At 35.6% G+C, this 8618-nt stretch overlaps 1 long non-coding RNA gene across 1 annotated transcript; it reads left to right on the top strand.

The window, feature by feature from the left end:
* Positions 1–4080: 4080 nt before the first annotated feature.
* Positions 4081–5108, top strand: LOC141656121 (uncharacterized). Its single transcript, XR_012548357.1, has 3 exons — positions 4081–4107; positions 4417–4520; positions 4813–5108. It is a non-coding gene; the product is annotated as an uncharacterized LOC141656121 (long non-coding RNA).
* The last annotated feature ends 3510 nt before the right edge of the window (positions 5109–8618 follow it).

The following is an 8618-nucleotide window of genomic DNA, read 5'->3' as shown; positions in this document are numbered from 1 at the left end:
ATTGGGGTTCGTTCCTTTAGGTGTGACCGAAAGGGTCGATTGATCACCGCCTCACGACAATAACGTCAAACTCTAGTCAGCCAACCGTTATTGATTTACGTTAATCAACTGACGAGGATCAAATAATTAAATATCTGATGATATTCCATTAATGAGATTTATTATGTTAACACACTATTGTGGAGGACACTAACTCCAACAATCTCCCACTTGTCCGACACAAGGTGTGCGCTAGCAATTCTCTTGTCCGTTTTAATCTCCCACTCAATGCAAGGTGTCTTTCAGGTCGCACTTGCACATGAACACATCGCGAGTGGTTTTCTCGATCGGGAGTGTGACTACCTGACCGGAAAAATCTCTCACAGATTACTTCCGAGCGTGGCCACGCATTTGTAGTCATTAACTCCTCGAGTGGCCTTGAGATATAGTTACCCAACGTGGGTGGACAATTCCTGTATGCCCTATCTATCCTATTGCACAATACAGATCACCATGACCTAGTAAATGCCCTTTTGGCCTCCTTTCACGGAACAACCTAGGACAAAAACCAAAGTCACTCGGAAGCTGCACTTGCTCAGATAATAGTCTCCAGTCAAAAGAATCGACTCATTAGAACATCTTAGAGATCCCCGCCACGACCAGGCGTCTATAATAGAACTTAGGGACTCTCTAAATGGTCACTGTCCGATAAACTGTCAGACACTCTGCCTATGTAATCGACCAGTCATCACATATGACCTTATGGTGTTGAACAACCATAAATCGACTTACAATCTAGTCACTCCGAGACGTCACCTCATTAAGTGACTAGGGACAAAATACAATGTTCATCTTATTCACTTGAATATTGTTCAACGTTGTCTCCACAACTTATTCAGATAAACAAGGTATTCTGGTTTTCAGTCAAACTGATTAATTGAGTTCTTAAAGAAACTCTAACAATGAATGCGATCATCACTTATGTAAATATCAATACTCTATCAAATATTTATATAACGATCTTTAGCAATTAAGGTATACTCTTCAATCACATTGAAATGACATAACCATCATGTCTACCTTATGCCAACGGCTTTGGTTAGAGGATTAGCAACAGTTGCATCACTCTAATTTCCATTGCAATTTTCCTTTGTTCTATGCAATCTTTTCATCACATAGAGCATTTCTAAGTACATGTCTAAACAAGTTTTTAGACTCTGGTTCTAAAGCCAGTCAAACACTCCCACTGTTTTCACAGTCTCTTGGGATAAGATATTCGGCTAACAGAACTACTCTAGTCCCATTAAATTCAGGTTATCAACTATCTCTTTTACAACATCGGATGCTGTAATGTACTTAGCTTTTCGTTCATGATTTGTACGCATAACACTTATACATACACATATTTCATATGACATCTTTTATGTATGACTCCTCATACATATCTTCTTTATACATGTATAACTTCTTATACATACACTACTACAGAATTCATCAAGGACATCAGTGGATGGACATCGGATTTTTGAAAAAACAGATGTAATAAGTTTGCACATCGGATTTTTATAAAAGTCTGATGTAATTATATTATATGGACATCGGTTGTTATTTTCAACCCATGTCCATTATAATGGACATCGGATTAAATTACAACCCATGTCCATATAATCCTCAATTTGGGCGCAAAATGAAAACAATTCCCCCGCCCCAAATTATTTTCACTAGCATACTGAGTCAATCTATTCACTACTACAATTTAAGGCAAAGAGAACGCTCCTTTAAGAACGGTTGATAGCGGAACCGGTCACTTTGTTATTTTTAGTTTGGCGGGCATATAGGATTCCAATAAAGACCGGTTGTTTGCGCAAACCGTTCTCGTACATTAACAAAGAGAACGGTTAGGTTTGACTAACCGTCTTAAAATATAAAAGAGACCGGTTATATATCCAGAACCGTTCTCCTTGATTAAACAAAGAGCACGGTCCCTATCCTTACCGTTCTCTATTAAAACGGTTAGGTACCTAATTCTCTTTTATACACTATCTAATCTTTTATACACTATCTAATCATCCCAACACCCTATCCTCATGACTCATATCGTCATACACACTCATACCCTTTCCTCTCTTCCCTCTCTTCCCTCTCACTCACTCCTACCTTCGCTCCGGCCAACAACACGCGGCAATGCCGACAACGTCAGACCGCTCCACTGCAAGCAGCATCCTTATCGCCCTGTGAGCGTTTGGTTATATAATGTAAGAGTTTCCCCCAAATCTCAAATCTCAATTTTTGGTGAATAGGTTCCGATTAGTGAGTTATATAATGTATATTTGACTAATTATTATTGAGTATTTGATTATATCTCGCTAATTGTATGCTTTACTGGATTTTTGTTTTGTTTATTAAAGTTGAATTGCAAAATTAGGCAAACCCTAATTTCGTATTCATATTTTTAACTTAGTTTTCTGGGTTTTCTCACCACCACCAGCTCCATTATGCTCTACTATTGATATAAGAATTCTATTTGATGTGATTTTAGTTTTGAAGTAGAGTCTATATTGAATAAGCTCGCCAACCGCCAATATGTCATTTGTACTACTTCGTCCCTTAATTATAGGTATACTTTTATTTGGTTTGATTTTAGATTTTAGGGTTTATGGGTAATTACACTTATGCTTATCTAGTTGTAACTTGTAAGGATGCTGAATGATGTTATTCTTTTTATTTAATGATAATTGTTATTGTCTTTGAAGTAATCACTTAAATTGTTCTTATTGTATTATAAGTTTTCGAATTCGATCTTACACTTTCTGTGATGATGTTAGTGATAGTTGGAGATCGAGCATGAACTAGGTATGGCTGTTTTGACTTTTGAGTCAGGTCACAACTCGAGCTTGAATGACTGAACTAATGCCTTACATTTGTACATCTTTTTGTCATACTTTTTGTATTATAAGAATTTAGTGTCTTTATGGTGATTTGTATGAATAATGGATTCTTTTATCCGTCAAATTTTCGATTTATTGCTCATGACAAGAAAGTTTTGTACCCTTATGTCAATCTCATTCCCTTCCACTTATTTATGAGCCTTCTAATGGATTTGTTCTCATTTCTTCCGGCTTACATAGCTGGCCGAGTAGCCGATAGACCAAAAAAGTACAAAGAGCTATTTAGAGCAATGGTAGGCTAGAAAAGTGTGGTTTATTTTAGGAAATGAGCTTGCATATTCATTGATAGCTGTCATGTATTGTGCTTCATGTGTCACATTTATATTAGGTTTAGTTGGTAGTGGTAACTATGGTCTGTTGTGGATGTTTTCATCTTCATGATAATAAGAGCCAAATGATGATGTTTATGTGTGTATGATTTTTTGGTGTACTATCAAAAATTACCCAAAACAATATCATTGCAGCTAGTGACCGTCCCGATCACACCTCTTTTCCTGCTTTTCTAAAATAACAGGTTGTTGGCTCTTTATCATGGCCACTCATTTCAAGATATAGAGTCTCTCTAAGAACTCAATCTCCAAGAACTGAGATTATAGATTCATTGTTCAAACCATTGGAGAATGGAGAAGACGATTGTAGCATGAGGTAACTAGTTAATGCATTGATATCATTGCAGTACATCGCATTGTCTAGTCGCATTTTGTTTTTGTTGAGCTTAATCATACCCGAATCGGGTATATTCGGTTATATCTTTGCGATGTTTTTAAAGAATTCTCTATTTTTCAAATGAGCTACTAAAGGACTTCTTTATGACGAGCAAGGGCCGTAAACCTAAACACATAATTATTTTCAGGTATTGCTACGCCTGTCGCCTACTAGTAATTCATTAATTCTTTGAGCTAGAATGTAAATCCACTTATCAGGTGCTACTAATATGATGTGCCGAAGTGAATTTTCCTGTATTTTTCATGGTGGTTTGTTGTTTGGACATCGAAGAAGTTCCTCTCTGCAGAGCTTTTTGTTTCCCGGCAAAGAATAAGAAAGCTAAGGGTTTTGATTTTCTTCTTGAGTGACAAATTGTATTTTGATTAATGCTTTTCCTCTAAATGTTGTTTTTCAGGTGCAATGTGAGTCTGGGAGATGTTAAAAACGCGACTTTGCACGAGCTTTTTTAAAATTAGTGAGTGACCTATACAATTGTTGGTCTATTTTTCATACCAGTCCACCTCGTCTCAAGTTTTCCAATATGTTACGAGAAGTCTTACTTTAACTAAAGCTTAATGAAGCAAACACTAACACTCCAGGCCTGGTCTACTTAAATTGTTTTATAGGCTACACTCAACAGTTCCTTCGCTGGATATATCTGGATATATGTGATTTTTGGTTTGGTACATCTTGAGCCTGGCAAAGCTTGGGAATCTATCTTTTGTTCCGTATTTTTGCAAAGACTCGAGAGATAATTAAGTTATTTTTATCGAACTTGTTGCAGAAATCCATTTCACAGAGTGTTGATATTAGACACAATGATGAACCTTGATGGAACACTCAGCTTAATTGATCTTCTACATTCTTCTAAGTTCTAATGTCTGAGAGGTATGTAGTAACTTCCTCCTCACCATCACAAAAGAGTGTAGGGATTTGATTCCATTGTTGTTGTCTGCTGTATCTTATTGAACGTATGTGTTTCTGTATTTTTTTTTTTTAAGCAAGGAAGAGAGATCATTTTTCAGGAATGCCCTCATCTTATATTGTCAACGTAGGAGTTCATAGATTTAAAATATTTATGTTTCCGGTTTTTTCGGAATGCCCTTTATTATTAGCTTATATGAAGTCGCCCTTGTGAGGCCATGTCCGATCGCCCCATTGTCATTAATATGCATTACAGGTTTTTCAAGACACCACGCCATATTCACAAGAAGAATTAGATGAGGTTCGGGACTTGTGGGCGAACTATTTTCTCAATATCTAGCCGTAGATAGCTAGCTAGCGTAGTAATGTATTAGGTAGTTGCATTTTGAAAAACTGATTACATGATCTGCAAGACCATATGTTATGTTGGCTGGGATTTGTTATGCCCTTTGTTGTTGTTCGTTAGTTGTTGAATTCGGATGACGGAGACGGTTGCGTTGTATGTTGATTGGGATCGGTTTTTATTAATTGAAATCGATCATTTTGGTTGAATGGCAGTTGGCATGTTTTGTATTAATGTTTTGGCATTCAAATTGGTGTAATGCAATATGAATTGGCCTGCTCTTTTCAAATTTTTTTTTTAAAAAAAAACAATATAAAGGACAGCGGATTTATAAAAGTTCGATGTAATTCTAGCTTCAAAGGACATGGGCTTTCTATAAAAATCTGATGTACATTACACATATGGACATCGGATTAATGTTAAAATCTGATGTTCATTACTCATATGGACATCGGATATATTTAAAAATCCGATGTGCATATATTAATGGACATCGGTTTAAAGTCCCATGTCCATTACACCCCATATGGACGGGACTGAACTCTACATCGGCCTATAATCCGATGTCCATGTGTCTAGAAGTCCGATGTCCTTCATGATTTCTGTAGTAGTGATATATGTATAACTTCTTATACATATTATTCTTTATGCACATAACACTCTTACATGCTAACCATTCCATAACGAGGCCCATAACATCTTATAAGCATAGGAATGTTTCCGTGTAATCCTTTTACACAAAATTCATAAATTCCTCCAAACTACAAGAGTAAATCCTCAGTGCTTCTCAAGTACTCAAGGATGCTCTTGATAATCATCTAGTGACCCTCACTAGAAAATGATTGGTAATGACTTCTCATATTCTCAATATGATAAGTCCAGATGAGAGAAGCTTTTAGCATATATAATAGATCCTGCAGCGGAAGCACATGAGATCATATTAATTGTTCAACAACTTGAACGAGCCAAGAAATTTATCACATAAGTCTCTTGACTATAATTCTAATATCCATGGAGATCTATCTCATTAGATCTGGATATTTAAGATGCGCCATGCTACTCTCAAGTATTCACTCGAGAATATTTCTAGTCACTAATATGTCAAACACATATTTTAGACTAAGAAATATCACCTCAGCTACATTTCTAGTCAATAATATGTCAAGCACATATTTTAGACTAAGAAACTCACTTTAGCTCCCACTAAACTCCATGTATCATCATGTTATCTCGACACTCGAGTAATACCGTTTGATAGACTACATGATTGAACCCAAAGTTCCAACTCTTTGACGTATATAGATCACAAAAGGGATCTTTCAAGCATGCTTAGCATTGATGAAACTTCTCCCAAGGAGAAAGTTTCGTTATCCTTTTGCCTAAACTCATCCTCATGAGAGGCTATATTGCTAAGACCATACGAATTGATAAAGGCATTTGGGTTGTCACAAACTCTCTATAACAAGCCCAAATTTTAAACATCTTATTTAACCTTTATGACTAGATCAAGGTAACCAACCAAAGTATTCACCTTAAGTCAAGTCTCAAAAACATCTCGTGTTTCTTTCCTTATCGCATCGTGTGCAAGGAGATCAATTCGAATTGCATGGTGACGCGCCATCACATAGAGTTCATACTATAGAAAAGCCTTTGATGTGGGTTTAAGATTCGTCACTTTTGAAAAGTAACGCAATATTATCGCAAAATTATCTCCTTATAACCACTGAGCCACAATAAAGAACGTCTTCTTGCATTATACTCACCACTGAGCCTTGATAAAGAACGTCTTCTTGCATTGTACTCAGTTTGTGGGTCTTGGAATTCCGCAAGTTCAAAATTTCTCCCACACTGTCTTCCAGAAAATGAAAAACTTTCTAGAAAGACAGCATTACGAGCCACAAACTCTTTGTTCTCGTTTTGGAGGAGTAAAAACCAAGTGGTTCAATTTTGGATAACCCTCACAAATACATAAATTGGTTCTGAACATAAACATTTATGGTCCCAAATGTATAATAATGACAAGTTAGGGAACCTCCCTACCCATATCTCATATGGAGTCATTAAGGCTATTATAGTCGGGTTTTAAACTTTTAGTGAGAAAATAGCTTACAAAATTGCGAAAAACCTCAAACTATATCTCATAAAGTTCGGTTTATATACTTGACTACACCATACTCTATGGTGTCCCAAGGAGAAGGTATTATGTGAACTGGTTCACAATCTTCTTAGTGATTATCAAGGTCATTACTTGATATTACCCATTTGATCTTCAAAGTCAATACTTTGAAACTTCCGATCAACATCTTGATCTTGAAGTGCTTTTGGTTTACTACTTCATTTTGAAAATATTCCACGTTTCAAAAATCACTTTTATGTCTTATTAAATAGATATGAGGTTTTCATATCTACTTAACATTAGGGTAAAAGTAACCAAGTATGTATATTACCAACTATCGGCCTTACACATTCGTATGTATATGGTCGATCACCTCACTATTGTGTTTCTTTTCTGCAAAAGAAAAACATAATACATGCACACATACCATAAGACTCACAATCAAATGGTTGTTCAATGTGCTTTTCGTTTACTCGTTTGAAACGAATTTACTTGATGTTTGATCAATAGGGTTCACCAGATTAGAGACTTTAAAATCTACAAGATAGTTTTAATATTTAGTTTTCATGAAGAATGTAAAATTCCTCTAACTTGGATGGTCTAAACCAACCACCAAGTTATCATAGGAGCAGGTACAACCTTTTGTTTTAAATCACATGAGTGATGCCTTCTATGTATAAACATAGATGATTACATTCTTTTAAAACCAAATTTAGGTACATTTGTCCTCATCGAAATCATTGCTACTCTAGCACCATTTCGATACAAAAATGTCCTATGCTAGACGTCTTACGTTTTGTCAATTCATGTAAACTTCTTTACAAAGAAATGACCCATACTTAGTATGTCATACCAAGATAGTGGAACTAGCCTATCCATTGAGTAGATATCTCTTTCAATTTTGTTCTATCGCATACATCTAGGGTTGATTCTTCTTAACTCCCACTCACTTTTACATTCCTCTTTGCTTCAATCAAGCAAAAATGAATCTCATGAAGACCTCTCTTCATGTCATTTGTGATATTATATACACCTAGTAAGAGTGAATTACTATAAAGTGAGTGAAACATGTGGCAAAATCTCAACTTCTTGCGAAATTGGACTACCTAACCGTTCAATTGTTATCATATGCCTAAATTCTTTAGCGCATAAACAATCTATTTGGCTTTTATTGAATTGAGCCATTTGACGGTATTATATTGGAGTATTATTTGTGTTTTTGAAAACTCTTTTCGTAAACATTTAAATTACTCTTGAGTAACTAATATGTCATCATCATGACGGATGTGTCACTTTCGAAATCAAGACTCTCTTGATAAAATTTGACTCCCTTTTAAACTCGTAATATGAGTTTGCAACATGAAAACCCCTTTTTAAATATGTATGGATGTTAAGTTGTATAATAATCGCAATAATTGTTGTAAGCTTATGTAGGTGAATTAGTAAATCATGTTACCAATCATTGCTACCGAATTCCTTCAAAGAAACCGCTTCCTATGAAAGAACGAAACGTGTATAATAATAAATAGAGGATGAAGTGCGCGATGTCATAGTAAATACGTTAAAGAACAAAAATAGAAAAATTAACATTCAATGTTTTAAA

The sequence above is a fragment of the Silene latifolia genome, chromosome 5 (genome assembly GCF_048544455.1).
Source record: "Silene latifolia isolate original U9 population chromosome 5, ASM4854445v1, whole genome shotgun sequence".
Taxonomy (NCBI): domain Eukaryota; kingdom Viridiplantae; phylum Streptophyta; class Magnoliopsida; order Caryophyllales; family Caryophyllaceae; genus Silene; species Silene latifolia.
The sequence above is the reverse complement of the archived record's forward strand: the minus strand, read 5'-3'. Positions and strand labels throughout refer to the sequence as shown.